Genomic DNA, 21,356 nt, shown 5'->3' on the forward strand with positions numbered 1-21,356 from the left:
CTCGGCGGCCGCTCCCAGTCACCAGTCTAGCTGCTGCATTCTGGATTAGTTGTAGTTTCCGGGTCACCTTCAAAGGTAGCCCCACGTAGAGTGCATTGCAGTAGTCTAAGCGGGAGATAACCAGAGCATGCACCACTCTGGCGAGACAGTCCACGGGCAGGGAGGGTCTCATCCTGCGTACCAGATGGAGCTGGTAAACAGCTGCCCTGGACACAGAGTTGACCTGCACCTCCATGGACAGCTGTGAGTCCAAAATGACTCTCAGGCTGCGCACCTGGTCCTTCAGGGGCACAGTTACCCCATTCAGGACCAGGGAGTCCCCCACACCCAGGTCTTTTCCTCCTCTTTAATTGTCACAACAACCCTGTGAGGTAGGTTAAGCTGAGAGGCAGTGATTGACCCCAAAGGTTGAGTGAGGATTTAAATCCAGGTTTCCCAGGTCTGACACGCTAACCACATTGGCTCATCTGAACCACCACCCTCATTTACAGGCTTCTTTTCAGTCGAAGGAAAGGGCAAAGGGGTTAGACAAGTGGTTTGCAAACTTTTGGGGGCTACAGCCCCCCGTTGAAAGATAAATAAATACATTTCCTTCCTCTTGAACTAATGCATGTGCTACACAAGGGCACTGTTTGTCTAACTCAGTGGTGTCCAAACTTTTTTCAAAGAGGGCCAGATTTGATGAAGTGAAGGGCCGTGAGGGCTGACCAAAGGGTTAACCAAAGTTAATCTTTTTTTAGGACTAAGTTGTTGAGGTTTTAGGCTTTTACCCCAGGAAATAAACTGCCACAGGGGCTGGATTAAACCGACCGGTGGACCGGATTAAACCCCCCCATGGACTTTGGACATGCCTGGTCTAACTTGCTTGTAGCCTCTTCATCAAGGTTACCTCCGCCCCTAAAAGCTGAGTCATGTTTTGGTTTTTCTCTCTCCCAACTTGTTGAGACAAGATGTCTGTTATTTCTCTCTTTCATCTCTACTCAACCTGTGAATGCCTCCTGCATGAATAAAGCCTTTGAACCCCAGAAACTGCAAGTGATCATTTCAATCCAATTCACCAAGCTGCAAGCTCTCCTAACATCCCATTCATTCCATTAACTCACCCCCAGCGCCCCCTTACCCTACCCTATAAAAACCATTGTTCAGAAGAGCGGGTTGCAAGACCCACTAAGGAAGATAGGAATGAAAACAAACGTCAAAACAGCAACAATTACTTATACATTTATTCAAAACCAAATTAAAACTATCTAGTTTAATTCATTAAAGAAAACAGATGGATTGGATGCAGTGGTATCAGTGAAAGTCATTTGCACTTCTAGCTCTCTGCAAGAATCTTGGTTCTCCTATCTGCATCCTGTGGTAGGGCCACTGGCTCTGAATGACAGCATGCACTAGTGCGCTAATATGGCGTTCTCTGGCCCGCTTTCATTCCTCAACATCATGCCTTCTGTCATTCCAAACCGAGATCACACCTACCTCCTCGCCAGCTCCATCATTCACACCCTTCAAGGCTTGACAGGAGAAAACAGACAGTGTTTTGCATCCACTACGAATTTACAGTATGGCAGGGAGCGAGCCGCTTCTCTATTAGTCTGGGGGTGGGCGGTGGGGGGTAGGGACAGATTGCTGTTATTTCAGCACGTGTCTTCAAAGGCAAGCTACAATGATGTGCATCTTTTAAGAACATAGGAAGGGCCCGCTGGATCAGGCCAATGGCCTACCTAGTCCAGCATCCTGTCTTCACAGTGGCCGACCAAATTCCTGCGAGAAAACTGCAAGCAGGATTCGAACACAAGGGCAACTCTCCCCTCCTGTGGCAACTGGTATTCAGAAGAAGAGTTGCTCTTGGGTTCGAATTCTGCTTGCAGGTTTCCCCCCTGAGTCATCTGGTCGGGCCACTGTGAGAACAGGACGCTGGACTCGCTGGGCCATTGGCCTGATCCAGCAAAGGCTCTTCTTGTGCTCAAAAGCCTTCTGTGTCCTCTCAGCCAAAGGGAACCAGACCCTGCCTAACGCCACCCTTGCAAATTCCTATCGCGTGGAGAAACGGCGAAACATGCAACAATATCTGCGTAGCATCGGCTGTGGTGAGGACTGCAGGGCCTGTTCCCTTCCAAGGCCTTTTCCAGACCCTCACATGCCCAGCTACAAAAGGACTCCTGGGGCAATGCCTAGAGAGTGGGGCTGGACTCATTTGGAACAAACTCTTGGGGATGTCCGGGGTTCTTCTGCTATTGCCTCCCTGTTCCAAGTGTCTAATGTGGCTTAAAATGTCCTTAAGCAGTCGGTGGCATTTTAAGCATCTCACAGGGGCCAACCAAATGCCTGTGAGAAAACTACAAGCAGGATTCGAACACAAGACCCTCTCCCCTCCTGTGGTTTTCAGCAACTGGTGTTCAGAAACATTGCGGCCTCTTCAGAGGTGAAGCAACCTGCTCCAGTACCTGGAGCGGCGCTCGTCCCAGAGGGCGTGGTGTGCGTCCCAGAGGGTGCCGCCGATCAGGGGTCAGTGTCAATTACTTCCTCCTGTGGCAGGGAGTTCCACAGTTTAACCATTTGCTTTCTTTTATCTGCCCTGAGTCTTTCAAAATGCAGGTGCACGGGCTGTCCACGAGTTCTACTGCTACAAGAGAAACTTCTCTCCAGCCTCTCTCTCTAGGCCACACATTTTAGTCCCTTCTAGCATGTGGCCTGTTACTCGCCTTTTCTCTAACCTGAAAAGTCTCGACTGCTGCAACCTTTCCTTGACCAAGTTTATTGCATGTTGCAACAGATCCACAATGTGGGGAACATTAATGGCACAAAAATGGAAGCAAGACGAACTGCCGATGAAAGAAGAATGGAGGATGGACTATGCAGAACTGGATAAATTGACAGGAAGGATTCGAGACCTGCGGGATCAGAGATTCTTAGAAGACTGGAGTAAATATATGAATCATCTGAAAAGCAATTGTGACGAACAGATTGCGCTAGCAGGACTGCAAGAAGTTTTGTAAGGTGAATTATTTGGAATATTCCAAGAAAGACTACGAAGAGAATTATTAGTTAAGGACAATGAAATGTAATAGGAAAATAAGAAATGCAGAATAAGTGATAAAGAACGGGAAATCATCAGAGGTGTTGACGGAAGTCAAAAATATTGTATAAGATGTGGAGATGACTGTTGGAACTGATATGTTAAAAAAATCAATAAAAATGTATATATAGATATTAAAAAAGATCCATAATGGGGGGAGACTTGTGTGTTGTGCACGTTCAATCCATGTGGGAGACCCCCCTCCAGGGAGGAAAGCCCCTTCCCCTGCAGACAGAGGGGGGAAGCTCTTCTCACCTGACGGACCGTTCTCTCCATCCCTCGAACATCAGATTCAGATGCTGCCTCCGTGCGAGAGCTTGTCTGTGAGCCGGGTACACGGAGAGCCACATGTTCGGAGTCACGGAAAGGCCACGGCAAAATGCCACTAAAATGCAGCGCTGATCACTACCAGAAAGGTTCCCTGCTGCCGACACCCTTCTTAAAAGGCACTTCCAAGTGAGCGAAGCCGTCGGTTAGCAAGGGAAATGTTACTCCGCAGCAGGAAAGCAGCGACAGCAAGCTGTCAGCCCGATCGTCAAGGTTCCCAACAGCTCTCAAAAGTGCATACCCTCAAATGTTTCTCCAGTTAAAATAGGGACAGCCTATTCAGTTGTTAGGGACACAGGTGGCGCTGTGGGTTAAAGCCTCAGCGCCTAGGGCTTGCCGATCGAAAGGTCGGCGGTTCGAATCCCTGCGGTGGGGTGTGCTCCCGCTGCTCGGTCCCAGCGCCTGCCAACCTAGCAGTTCGAAAGCACCTCCGGGTGCAAGTAGATAAATAGGGACCGCTTACTAGCGGGAAGGTAAACGGCGTTTCCGTGTGCGACTCTGGCTCGCCAGAGCAGCGATGTCACGCTGGCCACGTGACCCGGAAGTGTCTCCGGACAGCGCTGGCCCCTGGCCTCTTAAGTGAGATGGGCGCACAACCCCAGAGTCTGTCAAGACTGGCCCGTACGGGCAGGGGTACCTTTACCTTTACCTTTTATTCAGTTGTTGTTGTTGTTAGTAGTCTGCCCATCTGACTGGGTTGTCCAACATACAGTCATACCTCATGTTACGTTTGCTTCCTGTTACTTTTTTTTTCAGGTTGCTTCCCGCGGCGACCCGGAAGTACCAGAAAGGGTTACTTCCGGGTTTCACCACTCGTGCATGCACACTAGCACCAAATCACGCCGTGCACCTGCGCAGATCCAGCGCTTCAGGTTGCGGGCTTTTCACATTGCGAATGGGCCTCCTGAACAGATCCCATTCGCAACCAGAGGTGCCACTCTACAGTCGTACCTTGGATCTCGAATGCCTTGGCTCCCGAAAAAATCGGCTCCCAAACGACTGAAACCTGGAAGTGACTGTTCTGGTTTTTGAACATTCCTTTGGAAGTCGAGCGTCCGGCAGGGCTTCCGCAGCTTCCAATTGGCTGCAGGAGCTTCATGCAGCCAATCAGAAACTGTGCTTTGGTTTCCAAAGGTTTTGGAAGTCGAACAGACTTCCGGAATAAATTCCGTTTGACTTCCAAGGTATGACTGTATATAAAAACATAATAAACATTAAGCATTTAAAAAGCTGTTTGACAGTGGGACAGATTCCCTCGGGAGGTTGTTAAGCAGAGGTTGGGTGGCCATCTGTCTGGGTGCTTTAGCTGAGATTCCTGCATTACAGGGAGGTGGCCTAGATAACCCTCAGGGTCCCTTCCAATTCTACGATTCCCTGGCAGGGAGAGACATTTTGCAGTTCACCTCCGGTGCCCAACTGTCTTGGGTTGGCCCTGATGGTCCCCATATATTTGCTGCCCCCCCCCCTTTCAGGTTTGCAGTTTCACAGGGAGTATGAAACCCTTGAATGCCTTTTTAACCTTTTCTCTAAATGATGCCAGAAACCTGGGAAGGTAATTTGCCAGCATCTTGACTCCGGCACCCGCTGAGAGGCAAAATAGAAAGAAAGAAGGAAGCTTAATTCTTTGTTTTCAAACTTCTGTAACTACTTTCATCATCATCATTAATCATGTGTTGCTTCCGCAGAATTTTCAGCCTGCACAAAAGCGATTTCCCAACCTCCTCTCCGCCACCCTCAGAACGCAACTCCTTGACAAGTTTCATTAAGTTTCCTATTTTACAGATGAGGAACTGAGAATTGTAAAAACAGAGACATGGAAGGGACTTGTTGGGAGAGCCTGACTGCGGCATCAGGCCAGTGGCCCACTGAGACCAACATCCTCTTCTCAAAGTGACCAGCCACATGCCCCAAAGCGAAACCTGCCATCATGATTCGAACACAACTCTCCCCTCTGGAGGTTTCCAGCAACTGGAATCAAGAGGTGGGAATGCGGGGATAAATTCAAGTCAGTTCACATTTAAAGATCAACCTGCCTAATTCACCCTTCCTGAAATAAAATGCAAACTGAAAGACAGACGCCCTTTGAAATCCGCCCCTTTTCTGAATTTTGCAGCACAGTCTTGTAGCTGAGAAATGTGCACAAAAATGCATATACTTGGGGAACTGTGGTGCAGTGGTTAGAGTGCTGGACTAGGACCTGGGCAAACAGGATTCAAACCTCACTCAGCTATGAAGCCCACTGGGTGGTCTTCTTTCAGCCTAGCCTACGCCACAGGGCTGGTGTGAGGATAAATATGGAGAGAGGCAGAAGAACAACACTTTGAGTTCCTTGGGTGTGAAAGGTGGGATATAACTATGAATAATAAAAATAAATCAAGTGTGTGGTAAAAAATGCATATGCTAGTGAAAAAGTAACATACCAAAATATTAGGGGAAATTGCATACCAAAATGTGTCTACTAGAACTCTGCACTAAAATGCTAGTGTTTTGGGGTTTTTTAAATGTATTTTGTGTTTTTATATTGTAATTTTATGTTGTGACTACCCTGAGACCTGCGGTTATAGGGTGGTATACAATTTAAATATATGTGTACATTTTCATGAGGACTAGCAGCCCACAGTATAGTTAAAGCTCTGGTTTTCCCAGTACTGATGTATGGAAGTGAGAGCTGGACCATAAAGAAGGGTGATCGCCGAAGAATGGATGCTTTTGAATTCTGGTGCTGGAGGAGACTCTTGAGAGTCCCATGGACTGCAAGAAGATCAGACCTCTCCATTCTGAAGGAAATCAGCCCTGAGGGCTCACTGGAAGGACAGATCGTGAAGCTGAGGCTCCAATACTTTGGCCACCTCATGAGAAGAGAAGACTCCCTGGAAAAGACCCTGATGTTGGGAAAGATGGAGGGCACAAGGAGAAGGGGAGGACAGAGGACGAGATGGGGGGACAGTGTTCTTGAAGCTACCAGCATGAGTCTGACCAAACTGTGGGAGGCAGTGGAAGACAGGAGTGCCTGGCGTGCTCTGGTCCAGGGGGTCACGAAGAGCCAGACACGACTAAACGACTAAACAACAGCAGCAACAGCCCACAGATGATGCAGAAATGTAGAGGACTGAACTTAACACTGGGGAAATGAGAAACTGGGAGAGCTAAAAAGAGATGGATCCACCATCCTTAGAATCAGTGGTCGCATGGTTAAAATGCTTGCTAAAATAGGTGGTCAATGCCCCCGTTCCCCCCCCTCCCCCACGATCAGCCCACATCATTCATGTCACTGGCTGCCACACCCAAAAACATCAAACAACAACTGTGAAGCAAACATGCCCTGTGATGACCCACAGATATGGGCCACAGGATTCGTCACTAAAGGTAAAAAAGGTTTAAAAAGTAAAGGATCCCTGGATCCCAACAATGACTATGGAGTTGTGGCACTCTTCTTGCTTTCAGGCCGAGGGAACTGGCGTTTGTCCACAGACAACTTTCAGGGTCATGTGGCCAGCAGGACTAAACCGCTTCTGGCGCAACGGAACACCGTGACAGAAACCAAAGCGCACAGAAACGCTGTTTACCTTCCTGCCACAGTGGTACCTATTTATCTACTTGCACCGGTGTGCTTTTGAACTACTAGGCTGGCAGAAACTGGGACAGAGTAATGGGAGCTCACTCCATCGTGGGGATTCGAACCACCAACCTTCTGATCGGCAAGCCCAAGAGGCTCAGTGGTTTAGACCACAGTGCCACCCGCATCCCTTAGGGCTGTCACTAGCCCTCGCTGATCCCAGCTATGGTAGTCAGCTGGGCCACTGAGTCGTCTCAAGGGATAATATTGCTAAATTACCAGCCAGGAGTCGTCCTTTGCAAAGCTCAGTGCCGGAGCACCCGGAGCAGCGCACATGCCGTGCACCTGGGGGCGGGGCGATCACACCCAGGGGGATTTTGTTGCCCCCCCTCCCAGGATGACCCCTGGGGTGGCCCGCCCCAGCCCCCCCTTCCTACACCCCTGGAAAAGCTTATCTTCGCCATCCCTTCTTTTCTTTACTTTTTTGGTATGCCATCTTCCCAGAGTTAAAACAATGCTCAAGGCAGCTTACAATATGAAAAGACTTACATACAGTGGTGCCCCGCAAGACGAATGCCTCGCAAGACGAAAAACCCGCTAGACGAAAGGGTTTTCCATTTTTCAAGGCGCTTCGCAAGACGAATTTCCCTATGGGCTTGCTTCGCAAGACGAAAACGTCTTGCGATTTTTTTCCCGCTTTTTTCTCCCTTTTTCTAAGCCACTAAGCCGCTAATGGCCGCTAAGCCGCTAATAGCTGCTAAGCCACTAATAGCGCTAATCCGCTAATCCGCTAATAGGGATGCTTCGCAAGACGAAAAAAACACTAGACGAAGAGACTCGCGGAACGGATTATTTTCATCTTGCGAGGCAAATATAGCAAAGTTATCATAAAAATGAATAAAACTCATTGAAAAACACATAACCCAACTGAACAATTTCCACATAAAAAGAAAGACACAAAAAGTTAATATCAGTAACAGCAGCAAAAACTCCCGACCAAACTTCCCCCAAAATACCCCAGTTCTTGCTGGGCAGGCGCTGTCGCCGCAGTCCTGATGAGCCCTGCCAGGCCCTGCCCCAGGCCAAGAGAAATAGTTGCTTTCTCCCCTCCGAAATATCACTGCCCCTTCCACCTTCTCACCGAAGGTCCGATAGAGTTTCTGTTGCCACGGTGTGATGCCGGTCGCCTAGCAACATCCCGACGAAATTAGTTCTGGAACTATTTATGGGAGGAACAATACTCCTGGCCACCTCGGTTTGGGTGGGTGTGCCTGGGTGGCGGGTGCGAGTGGTGGAAGGTGCTAGGGATCGTTAGGAAAGGAATCGAAAAATATAAGCGCCAGGATCATAATCCTGCCACTCAGATCTCTGGCGCGGCGGCATTTGGAGACGGGTGTACCTCTCTGTTTGCCTCACCTTAGAAAGGTGGGGAAGGTTTGGGAAAGGGCGACCGAAATGATCAAGGCAATGGAGAGAAAAGTTGCAGCATTTGGGATGTTTTAGTAAAGCGGGAAGCAAAATGATAGGAGTTCATAAAACCGTGGAGAAAGCAGATTGAGAAAAGGGGTTCCCCAACATTATAACTGGTGGAAGCTGAATGTTGAAAGAGTCAGCACAAATAGAATAAAGGACACAGTTAACTGTGGAACTCACTGCCACAGGAGGTAGTGGTACCCACCAAGCTAGATGGCTTTAAAAGAGGACTGTACAGTTGGGAGGGACCACAATCTGGTCCAGCCCCCCTTGCAAAGCAGGAATCTCAGCTAAAGCATCTACAACAGAGACCATCCGACTTCTGCTTAAAAGTCTCCAAGGAAGGAGAGTCCACCATCTCCTGAGGGAGACTGTTTCACTGTCAAACAAAGCCACTTCCACCCTGCAAAGGAGGTGGGGTTGCGGGCTTCACGGCCTCACCACGTGCGCGGCAGCTGGAGCCCAGCCCCTGCAAGATTGGGGGAATCCCCGTCTGCGTCACCCCCAATTGGCTAGCTCTGGGGGCGTGGCCTGCCCTATTTAAAGCAGGCGCGGCTGGGAATCTCCCTCTTTTGCCGCCTACCAGCTGTTCTTGTTTTCCCACCCTCCCACCCTCTAAGGTTCTCGTTCCTTGACCTTGCTATGGACTTCGGTTGGTCGCCGTTGAGGGGCCTGGTAGGAATTTTTCCACTTGGCAAATTGGCACCAGCCACTTGGTTTTCGACTACCTCATAGCAAATCGTCACAACTTTCTGGTTATTGGCGGTTAGGCATTGGAACAGTTCTGTAGATGGAAAGAGGGGAGGTAGCGCCATCACCTGCCCCACATATTGAAGGGTGGTCCGGTAAAGGATTCTGGGGGGCGTGGCCCTGTCCGAAGGCATGCCCCCTATCGCACGCCTAAGACACGCCCCCTATCGGTGACCCCCGGGGGAGTTCCTAGTTGATGTGCATCAGAAGGACTCCCTCTACTGGTGGTTAACCCTTCCCGGACTTCAAGCGGATGTGCTGAAGTCAGATATAGTCGGTTAGGACCAATGCCTAAGCCAATATTTGTAACCAATAAAGTTGTGGCCTTTTTTAGCCCATTAACCTTAATATAGTTAAAAGGTCCGTATAGTTAAAAGGTCCGTATAGTTAAAGCTATGGTTTTCCCAGTAGTGATGTATGGAAGTGAGAGCTGGACCATAAAGAAGGCTGATCGCCGAAGAATTGATGCTTTTGAATTCTGGTGCTGGAGGAGACTCTTGAGAGTCCCATGGACTGCAAGAAGATCAAACCTCTCCATTCTGAAGGAAATCAGCCCTGAGTGCTCACTGGAAGGACAGATTGTGAAGCTGAGGCTCCAGTACTTTGGCCACCTCATGAGAAGAGAAGACTCCCTGGAGAAGACCCTGATGTTGGGAAAGATGGAGGGCACAAGGAGAAGGGGGCGACAGAGGACGAGATGGTTGGATAGTGTTTTCAAGGTTACCAGCATGAGTCTGACCAAGCTGCGGGGGGCAGTGGAGGACAGGAGTGCCTGGCGTTCTCTGGTCCATGGGGTCACGAAGAGTCGGACACGACTAAACGACTAAACAACAACAACCTTAATAATTGTTTCATGTGTCTTTATTTCCACTGGGGGGGGGGGCGGGAACTTGCCACGCAACTCTGAGTGTCAGAAGGGTTTTCCTGATGTTTAGTCGGAATCTCCTTCTGACTTGAAGCCATGGGTTCGAGTTCTACCCTCCAGAGCAGGAGATGACTATTGATGGCTCCTAGTCATGATGGCTCTGCTCTGCCTCCACAGTCGGAGGCGGCAATGTTTCTGAATGCCAGTTGCTGGAAACCGCAGGACGGCTCTTGTGTTCGAATCCTGGTTGCGAGTTTCTCATAATGGGTTGGCCCCTGTGAGAACAGGATGCTGGAGTGGAGAGGCCACTGGCTCTTTTGAGGTTCTCATGTGGAATGAAGTCCCCTTGTCTCATGCAATACTCCTCTCCTTCTTGACGGAAAGCTTTGCCACCGAAAATGAACTCCTTTGCTCTCGCATACTGCCAGCCAGCTGCTGCTGCTGCTGTTGCTCCCAGCCACCACCTGACGGAAAGTGTATCTGATCTGCCCTGTCAGCTCTTTGAAATGAAGTGTCCTGCACTGCCGTGAATTGAAAGGAAACATGAAAACGGCAACTCCCAAAGGGAAGCGATGAGGAAACAAAGCCCTGAGACATGCCTGTCAACAGCACGTTCTTGCAAAAAAGGCTGTGAACAGAGAAGATCCACTGGCGTCAAGAGGCCAAGCCTGTGGGGACCGGGGGACAGGAGAACCAGCCAAGGGGATACTTCTGGATCCGACCCCGTCACTGTCGACTCAGCCAGCCACAATGGCTAGGAGGGCCTTTTCCCAGTTCCAGCTAGTACACCAGCTACAACCCCTTTCGGATGAAGATGTCCTGGTCGTTGTACACCAAAGAATCACAGAACTGTAGAGGTTGGAAGGGACCCCAGGGGTCATCTAGTCCAACCCCCTGCAACCCAGGAATGCATGCTCTGGAAACGTCCAGGCTGGACTACCGCAATGCGCTGTGCGTGGGGCCACCTTTGAAGATGACTCAGAAATTTGGTCCTAAATGGAGCAGCCAGGTTGCTGCCTGGGGTTCTGTGTTGATCTCACACAACCCCTGGTTTTTTTTAAAGGTTGTACCCGTTGCCAGCTCATTTTCAGGCCCAATTCAAGGTGCACATATTGGTATCGAAAGCCCTAAACCAGGGGTCAGCAAAAAATTTTTTAGCAGGGGGCCGGTCCACTGTCCCTCAGACCTTGACTATATTTTGAAAAAAATAATAATGAACGAATTCCTATGCCCCACAAGTAACCCAGAGATGCATTTTAAATAAAAGCACACATTCTACTTGTGTAAAAACACCAGGCAGGCCCCACAAATAACCCAGAGATGCATTTTAAATAAAAGGACACATTCTACTCATGTAAAAACATGCTGATTCCCGGACCACCCTTGGGCTGGATTGAGAAGGTGATTGGGCCGGATCCTGCCCCCAGGCCTTAGTTTGCCTACCCATGCCCCAAACGACTCAGGCCCCAAATATCTGAAAGCCCACCTCCTTCCCTATAGATGACTGTTTCTCAACCTTGCATCCTCAGCTGTTGTTGGACTACAAATCCCATCATCCCTGACTGCTTGTTCTGCTAGCAAGGGATGTTGGGAGTTGTAGCCCGATGACAGCTGGGAAACCAAGTTTGAGAAACACTGCTAGACCTTCTCAGGTGCTGAGATTGGCAGAGGGTGGCCTCCTGGTAGTTCTTCCACCCTTAGAGACTTAGGGGGGCATCCCAGGAGGCGGGCATTCTCTGTGGCAGCCCCTGTGGACCTCCTTCCCCATGGAGTTCCCCACCAGGAAGAACTTTCTGAGGTTGGATAGCCACCTCTCATGAGAGTCCTGCACTGCAGGGGCTTGGACTAGATGACTCTCAGGGTCTTCTTCTATAGTCTTCTATAGCCTTTATAGCCCTATACAGCCTAGGACCCTCGTACCTACGGGACCGCCTCTCCTGGTATGTCCCACGGAGGACCTTATGGTCTTCAAATAAAAACATCTTGGAGATCCCGGGCCACAGGGGGGTTAGGCTGGCCTCAACCAGAGCCAGGGCCTTTTCAGCTGTGGCCCCGATCTGGTGGAACGCTCTGTCATGAGACTAGGGCTCTGCGGGACTTGACATCTTTCCACAGTGCCTGCAAGACAGAGCTGTTCCACCAGGCCTTTGGCCAAGGCACAGTCTGCCCCCTCCTTCTGTAATCCTCATAGAACTCTAGCCCAATGGTTGCCATTAATTTGATTCTGAACTGATTTTAGAATGTATTTCAATTAACTGATTGTGATTTTAAGTAAACCGTGTTATTTTTACTGTTGTTATCCGCTTTGAGCCCGGCTTCGGCTGGGGAGGGCGGGATATAAATAAAATTTTATTATTGTTGTTGTTTAGTCGTTTAGTCGTGTCCGACTCTTCGTGACCCCATTGACCAGAGAACGCCAGGCACTCCTGTCCTCCACTGCCCCCTGCAGCTTGGTCAGACTCATGCTGGTAACCTCGAAAACACTATCCAACCATCTCGTCCTCTGTCGCCCCCTTCTCCTTGTGCCCTCCATCTTTCCCAACATCAGGGTCTTCTCCAGGGAGTCTTCTCTTCTCATGAGGTGGCCAAAGTACTGGAGCCTCAGCTTCACAATCTGTTTTTATTTTATTATTATTATTATTATTATTATGAAGAAGAAGAAGCACACAACTGGGGCCCAGCCTGAGACCTTCCATCCCCCTGCCCCACAGAGGAGGTGGAAAGGCTTAGCACATCCTCTGGCCCAGGAACCTTCTGAGGTCCAGCAAATAGTCCAAGCATACTTTAAGATTATTTGGTGAAACAGCTGCACAAGGAAGTTCCTCTGCCAGCTTTGCTGACCCAGCTCTGGTCCGATGATGGGTCCAGACCTCTAGCAGGGAATCTCCCAGCTCATTTGGCCATGTGTGTGTGTGTGTGTGTGTTTGTGGCAGGAGTCCTGAAGAACATGCAATCTGGCCTCTCTCTCTCTCTCTCTCTCCAAGGCAGCCTCCCTACTGATTTCCTGATTCAATGCCATTTTCTTGACCCACGGACCATTAAATTGAAAGAACATGAGAAGCATCACCCAGCCTTGCTTTTAATGGAGAGGGGACCCCCCCTTGCTCCCCAAATGGCCAGGAATACCATTATTATGTTTTTCTTTTCTTTTTCTGGCAGTTGAAGCTTTGCACGTTGATAGGAAAAAGCTATTTTTTCACAAATGGAAGGACGACCTACAAAGAGCAACTACAGCAAGTTCTGGGACAGAACAAGCCAAATTTTATTAAGTTGTCGCCTCATACGCCAGCCAGGAAGTCAAAGAATCATAGACGTGAAGAGCTGGAAGGGACCTCCAGGGGTCATCTAGTCGAACCCCCTGCAATGCAGGAATCTCAAGCATCCATGACAGAGGGCCGACCAACCTCTGCTTAAAAGGCTCCAAGGAAGGCGAGCCCACAACCTTCGGAGGGAGTCCATTCCACTGTCAAATGGTTTTTACCATATTTTTTCCCTTTTTTTAAATTTTTATTTATACTTTTCAAGTTTATAAAAGGTAAAGGTAAAGGTACCCCTGCCCGTACGGGCCAGTCTTGACAGACTCTGGGGTTGTGCGCCCATCTCACTTAAGAGGCCAGGGGCCAGCGCTGTCCGGAGACACTTCCGGGTCACGTGGCCAGCGTGACATCGCTGCTCTGGCGAGCCAGAGCCGCACACGGAAATGCCGTTTACCTTCCCGCTGGTAAGCGGTCCCTATTTATCTACTTGCACCCGGAGGTGCTTTCGAACTGCTAGGTTGGCAGGCGCTGGGACCGAGCAGCGGGAGCGCACCCCGCCGCAGGGATTCGAACCGCCGACCTTTCGATCGGCAAGTCCTAGGCGCTGAGGCTTTAACCCACAGCGCCACCTGCGTCCCTTTTCAAGTTTATACATTTCACTAATTTTACAATCCTTTTGACATTTCAAAAACTGGCTTCCTTCCCCCTCTTTCTGCGGTTCCTTACATTTATTTTTAACATCTTCTGCATATTCAAATTAACTTAATTTGCCCATTTATTCATCTTCTTTAAATATATACTCTTATGAAACTGCAGGTTATTACAATAGTCCTGCCAATGTTTTTATCTGTTTACCATTTATCTGCAAATATTCAATAAACCATTTCCTTTCTTTTATTTTTTTTTTAAAAATGTTATCTTGATTTCTTATTCTTCTGATAAGCTTTACCATTTCTGCATATTCCATAGGTTTTTGTATGCGTTCTGCCTTTGCTGGGGCTTCTGCTTCTTTCCATTTTGTGGCATGTAACGTTCTTGCTGGGACGCAGGTGGCGCTGTGGGTTAAAGCCTCAGCGCCTAGGACTTGCCGATCGAAAGGTCGGCGGTTCGAATCCCTGCGGCGGGGTGCGCTCCCGCTGCTCGGTCCCAGCGCCTGCCAACCTAGCAGTTCGAAAGCACCTCCGGGTGCAAGTAGATAAATAGGGACCGCTTACCAGCGGGAAGGTAAACGGCGTTTCCGTGTGCGGCTCTGGCTCGCCAGAGCAGCGATGTCACGCTGGCCACGTGACCCGGAAGTGTCTCCGGACAGCGCTGGCCCCTGGCCTCTTAAGTGAGATGGGTGCACAACCTCAGAGTCTGGCAAGACTGGCCCGTACGGGCAGGGGTACCTTTACCTTTACCTTTAACGTTCTTGCTGCTGTAGTAGCATACATGAATAAATCTCTATACAATTTAGGTAGTTCTGTCCCTATAATTCCCAAAATTCTCTTCTTCCTTTCTCTTACAGTATTGCACAGTATGGCTTATGAACATGGTTGTACATGGGGCAGGGACTTTTCCTACTTTCTTCAAGGTAAAGGGACCCCTGACCATTAGGTCCAGTTGTGGACGACTCTGGGGTTGCGGCGCTCATCTTGCTTTACTGGCCAAGGGAGCCAGCGTACAGCTTCCGGGTCATGTGGCCAGCATGACTAAGCCGCTTCTGGCGAACCAGAGCAGCACACAGAAACGCTGTTTACCTTCCCGCCGGAGTGGTACCTATTAATCTACTTGCACTGGCGTGCTTTCGAACTGCTAGGTTGGCAGGAGCTGGGACCGAGCAACGGGAGCTCACCCCGTCGCAGGGATTCGAACCGCCAACCCAAGAAGCTTAGTGGTTTAGACCACAGCGCCACCCGCGACCCATAGAATTGTATAAAATGCCCACAGGACAGGGTGTTTTTATGGGGCAATGCCTCAGAAAGCATTGAAGATGCTTATTTTACCTAAAAAGTTGAGCATCATTTAAATGCAAAGCTTCTCTGCGCGTTTTTTCCCCAAGACACCTGTGCGAAAACGGGATATGATGCTTTAGCACTGGTGAAACGGAAAGAGAAGCTGTTCAGTCCCTCGCTGGTGACAAGTGCCGTCCCAGACATGAAGGCATCCTTGCAAGGCAAGGGCCGGAGTCAATCCACACCTCAGCTCATCTGACAAAGAGGAGAGACTCAGAATTAATCAGGGCTCTCTGCATTATTGCCACTGCGGAAGGCCACATAATCTGCTTCCTTCTCTTCCCCTCTGATGCCCTCCCAGCAGTGTAATAGCAGAGAGTGTCAGTGTCACTTCCCTCCGACACCTCTGAAGGGCCGAGACGGAGGAGTTCAGCTGCCAGTTATGGGATGCGACACACTGAGCCAATGCAATTCTGGGCTGCATCAATAGGAGTATAGCATCTAGATCAAGGGAAGTAATAGTGCCACTGTATTCTGCTCTGGTCAGACCTCACCTGGAGTACTGTGTCCAGTTCTGGGCACCACAGTTCAAGAAGGACACTGACAAACTGGAACGTGTCCAGAGGAGGGCAACCCAAATGGTCAAAGGCCTGGAAATGATGCCTTATGAGGAACGGCTAAGGGAGCTGGGCATGTTTAGCCTGGAGAAGAGGAGGTTAAGGGGTGATATGATGTTGTTGTTGTTTAGTCGTTTAGTCGTGTCCGACTCTTCGTGACCCCATGGACCAGAGAACGCCAGGCACTCCTGTCCTCCACTGCCCCCCGCAGCTTGGTCAGACTCATGCTGGTAACCTCGAAAACACTATCCAACCATCTCGTGCTCTGTCGCCCCCTTCTCCTTGTGCCCTCCATCTTTCCCAACATCAGGGTCTTCTCCAGGGAGTCTTCTCTTCTCATGAGGTGGCCAAAGTACTGGAGCCTCAGCTTCACAATCTGTCCTTCCAGTGAGCACTCAGGGCTGATTTCCTTCAGAATGGAGAGGTTTGATCTTCTTGCAGTCCATGGGACTCTCAAGAGTCTCCTCCAGCACCAGAATTCAAAAGCATCAATTCTTCGGCGATCAGCCTTCTTTATGGTCCAGCTCTCACTTCCATACATCACTACTGGGAAAACCATAGCTTTAACTATACGGACCTTTGTTGGCAAGGTGATGTCTCTACTTCTCAAGATGCTGTCTAGGCCTGTCATTGCCCTTCTCCCAAGAAGCAGGCGTCTTTTAATTTCGTGGCTGCTGTCACCATCTGCAGTGATCATGGAGCCCAAGAAAGTAAAATCTCTCACTGCCTCCATTTCTTCCCCTTCTATTTGCCAGGAGGTGATGGGACCAGTAGCCATGATCTTCGTTTTTTTGATGTTGAGCTTCAGACCATATTTTGCACTCTCCTCTTTCACCCTCAATAAAAGGTTCTTTAATTCCTCCTCACTTTCTGCCATCAAGGTTGTGTCATCTGCATATCTGAGGTTATTGATATTTCTTCCGGCAATCTTAATTCCGGCTAGGGATTCATCCAGCCCAGCCTTTCGCATGAAAGGGGTGATATGATAGCCATGTTCAAATATATAAAAGGATGTCACATAGAGGAGGGAGAAAGGTTGTTTTCTGCTGCTCCAGAGAAGCGGACACGGAGCAATGGATCCAAACTACAAGAAAGAAGATTCCACCTAAACATTAGGAAGAACTTCCTGACAGTAAGAGCTGTTTGACAGTGGAATTTGCTGCCAAGGAGTGTGGTGGAGTCTCCTTCTTTGGAGGTCTTTAAGCAGAGGCTTGACAACCATATGTCAGGAGTGCTCTGATGGTGTTTCCTGCTTGGCAGGGGGTTGGACTCGATGGCCCTTGTGGTCTCTTCCAACTCTATGATTCTATGATTCTATGATCTCCCCCACCCCACCCCCTCCCGCCGGCATGTGTCACTCAGGAAATGACATCTTCCTGCTCTGTTAGCTGATGAAAGGAGGCAGGCGGATGATGCAGGCAAGGTGGAACTCCCATCCACAGGTGCGCCAAACCCAACTCACAGGTGGCAGAGTTGCAAGGGGCCCCCAAAGCTCATCTAGCCCAAGGCGGAAATCACAGCTCATGCAAATCCAGATGCGCAGCTCCTTCCTTTCAGTTGAGAAATCGCCAACTTCCAGAGAGGAGTCAAGGAATGTACCGATTTTTTCCATGTATAAGATGCCTTTTGGGGGACTCATGTTTAAGAAAATGGGGGGAGATGGCTCAGAGTTGTCGAGCTTTTGGGGGGAGATTGCTGAAAATTTCTCGCCTGCACGCAGCGCAAAAGCTGCCTCACGCCTGCCCCCTCACTGGCAGAAGCTGCCAATCGCCCACCCAATTGCTGCAGTGTCAGCCAATCAATGCCAGCCCTTGACGCAACAACCAACAACACGCCCAATAGCTGCTGACAGCCGTGGCAGCAATCAATCAAATGTCCATCCTATGCACTATCCATGTATAAGACGACCCCCACTTTTTAGCCTGATTTTGGAAGACAAAATCCTAGTCTTATACAGTGGTACCTTGGGTTAAGAACCTAATTTGTTCTGGAGGTCCGTTCTTAACCTGAACCTGTTCTTAACCTGAGGTACCACTTTAACTAATGGGGCCTCTTGCTGCGCCGCCACCACTCGATTTCTGTTCTCATACTGAAGCAAAGTTCTTAACCCAAGGTACTATTTCTGGGTTAGCGGAGTCTGTAACCTGAAGCATCTGTAACCTGAAGCATATGTAACCCGAGGTACCACTGTACACGGAAAAGTACAGTACATGATTCATTCATTCATTCATTCATACCCCGCTCATCTGGCTGAGTTTCACTCATCTGACTGGCTTCCATCAAAATATTAAAAATACAATAAAACACCAAACATTAAAAACCTTCCCTAAACAGGGCTGCCTTCAGATGTCTTCTAAAAGTCAGACAGTTGTTTCTTTTCTTGACATCTGGTGGGAGGGCGTTCCACAGGGCAGGCGCCACCACTGAGAAGGCCTTCTGCCTGGTCTCCTGTAACCTCGCTTTTTTCAGTGAGGAAACCGCCAAAAGGCCCTCGGAGCTGGACCTCAGGGTCTGGGTATTAGTTTGATACCACCCCCTCAAATTGCACCGTTAACAGACTGTGCTACCTCCAACACCCATCACTAAGTGACAGGGGAAGCCAATTCTTCGCTCGGGATGAGCAAATCTGCTTATTTTGGTTTTTCTCAGTTTTTCATCTTTCCAGGCTTAAACTCAGTTCACTGACCAATTCAGTTTGTTTTTTTAAAATTGGCACGAAAATTTCACCAGCATTTTCACTGCGAATTTCTCCAAAGCTGAGGTTCCCAACATGGGGGCACACAGCCCACGGGGGAGGGCGGCAATTTGATTTTTAAGGGGGGGCAATTTGAGAATGAGTTAGACCAAGTTGAAAACCTTTTAGGCTTCCCCCACATGAATAGGAGTTCACTTTTTGAATAATAAGAATTATATGTCACAAGGAGGGGGCATCAGGATTTTAGAGATGCTGAGCTGGGGCTTGGCCAAAAAAAAGGTTGGAGAACCACTTTCCTAATGTAATGCATTTGTGTGCAGTTTTGCCTAAGCAACACATTTTTTGGACAGCAAGATCCCCTAATACGATGTATTTTTTCTATATGCTCCACAATCAATGTGTTTTTATCTACACTTTGTCCCAGGAGACAGTGGCGTAGCGTGGGGGGTGCAGGGGGGGCCGGCCACACCGGGCGCAACATCTGGGTGTTAGGGTTAGGGGGCGCAAATCCACGGGTTAGGGGGTGCAAATTACTTGCCTTGCCCCGGGTGCTGACAACCCACGCTACACCACTGCCAGGAGATACATGTTTGCCTGCATTTTTTGAATGGAGAAAGCCATATATATGGAAAGAGCAAAACCATTTTTGTGTTTCTGGCTGTCAATCTCTGCTTGCAACGTTTGACCAGTTAGCAGGCTTACTTCAGAACTAAAAGCAGAGAATTGCCTCCAGGCTGCCCAACTTTCCTTCTAAGAGATGTTGTTCGTCAAGAAAACATGCACATAAGTCTTATTCCCTCGGCAAAAAGTATCAGTACCAAAGGGCTTGTCCCTGCTTTCGCTTGTGCCATGCCTAGAAAGTGAAGGTGTGAGGCGTTTTCGCCTTGCTCTGCTCTTTTCCAAGGGAAAACCCACTCCTTAGTGATTGAAATCCTTAGTGATTGAAATCCTTAGTGATTGAAAAAATGCAGGAAGAACCAGATGCACAAATATAAGATGGGGACATCTGGCTTACTAGTAATACACGTGAAAAGGATCTGGGAATCTTAGTAGACCACAAGCTTAATGCAACAGTGTGACGCAGCAGCAAAAAAAAGCTAACACTATTCTAGGCTGCCTCAACAGAAGGCTAGTGTCCAGATCAAAGGAAGGAATAGCCCCACTATTCTGCCTTGGTCAGACCACACCTGGAGTCCCGTGTCGAATTCTGGGTGCCATAATTTAAGAAGGATGTTGACAAGCTAGAAGGTGTGCAGAGGAGGGCGACCAAGAATGATCAAGGGCCTAGAAACCAAGCCTTATGAGGAATGGTTGAAGGAGCTGAGTATATTTCCCCTGGAAAAGAAGAGGCTGAGAGGAGATGTGATAGCCACCTTCAAATATCTGAAGGGCTGTCACATGGAAGAGGCAACAAGCTCGTTTTCTCCTGATCTGCAAGGTAGGACTCGAACCCATGGCTTCAAGAAAGGCAATTCAGACTAAACATCAGGAAGAGCTTCCTGACAGTAAGAGCTGTTTGACAGTGGACCAGTCTCTCTCAGAAGGCTTGGAGGCTTTTAAGCAGAGCCGGATTGAGGTTTGATGAGGCCCTAAGCTACTGAAGGTCATGGGGCCCTTTATATGTCCAGCTGTCCTTTATCAACAACAAACGGTCACTGTTTTTTGTGTTGAATATATGCTAGATGGTAATTTACGGACCTAATAGGTATCTAAAGCCATTTGCACATGCAGAATGTAGGTACCCTATATATAGAAATGAGCAAACCAGTGATATTTTAGGGAGCAGGCTAGCAGGTGGGGCCCATGACGTACATCATAGGAGCCTACACAACACAAAGCACTGTTGCTGTATGTAGGTTTTATTTTATTTGTTTTTTTATCTTGTATTTTGGAAATGTGCATCCAGGTTTTTTTCCTTTAATTTTTTTGGGGGGAGGCCAAGAGAGTGGGGCCCTAAGTTATAGCTTGTTTAGCTTATACATAAATCCAGCACTTTTTAAAGCAGAGGTCATCTGTCATGGATGATTTAGTTGCCCTGCAGGGCATGGACAAGATGATTCTCAAGGTCCCTTCTAACTCTACACTTTTTTAATTCTATGATCTCAGGACTATTGTTGCTCACTGCTGAGGTTTTTGCATCCCAGAGGGCTGGACTAGGAGTAGCTATTCCTTGGGGTCTGTTCCAACACTACATTTCTATGATTCTATAAAATGTCAATATGAGGAAAACCTGAATTGCTGTTTGCTCTGATTGAGCACTAAAGAGCAGTTTCCCCTGGGAAAAGAGGGCATGTGGATAAGCCCCAAGTTGCACTTTAGCCGGGGACTGCCTCGGTTTCCCTAGTGGGGGAGAATCGATCCCTGGCCATTTGGAAAGCAAACAGGTTAACTAATCACCACCAAAGCAATTTCAGGTGCTTGGCTAGCAGTGGCTGGATAAACCGACTTGGACGCAGATGATGTTTTTCCTCGCCGCTTTCGATTCAGCTGTCAGAATGAAACGTTCAAATCTTTGAAGGGCATTGCATTGGCTCCCGGAAAATATGCCAGGTAGGAGGAAATGCTTTGCAAAAGGAGGTGGAATAAGGTGCAGCGATTGCAGTTTTTTAAAAAAATGAAAATTGGAGAGCCATGGTATTTAAACACATGCAGAGAGAGAGAGACACACACACATTGTGGCTGCTATTTGCAAAGCCTTGGTGCGATGCAACTTGACCTCTATTAAGCATCTATTCAAATTCCTCCAGGAAGCCAAAAGAAAAGTGAGCAACTGCTTCTGATGGAAGGCTGAGTAATCTCCCTTCTC

General features: G+C 48.7%; 1 protein-coding gene and 1 long non-coding RNA gene across 4 annotated transcripts in view; both read right to left on the bottom strand.

Annotated features, from left to right (window-relative positions):
• PDE2A (phosphodiesterase 2A) overlaps nt 1–21,356 on the bottom strand; it is a 392,093-nt gene that overhangs the window by 170,847 nt on the left and 199,890 nt on the right. The window lies entirely within an intron of this gene.
• Nucleotides 1,206–9,036, bottom strand: LOC307215155. Its single transcript, XR_013838328.1, has 2 exons — nt 7,976–9,036; nt 1,206–1,503 (listed from the first exon to the last, which is right to left on the bottom strand). It is a non-coding gene; the product is annotated as an uncharacterized lncRNA (long non-coding RNA).

Source organism: Podarcis cretensis (genome assembly GCF_951804945.1).
Source record: "Podarcis cretensis genome assembly, chromosome: 4".
Lineage (NCBI taxonomy): Eukaryota > Metazoa > Chordata > Lepidosauria > Squamata > Lacertidae > Podarcis > Podarcis cretensis.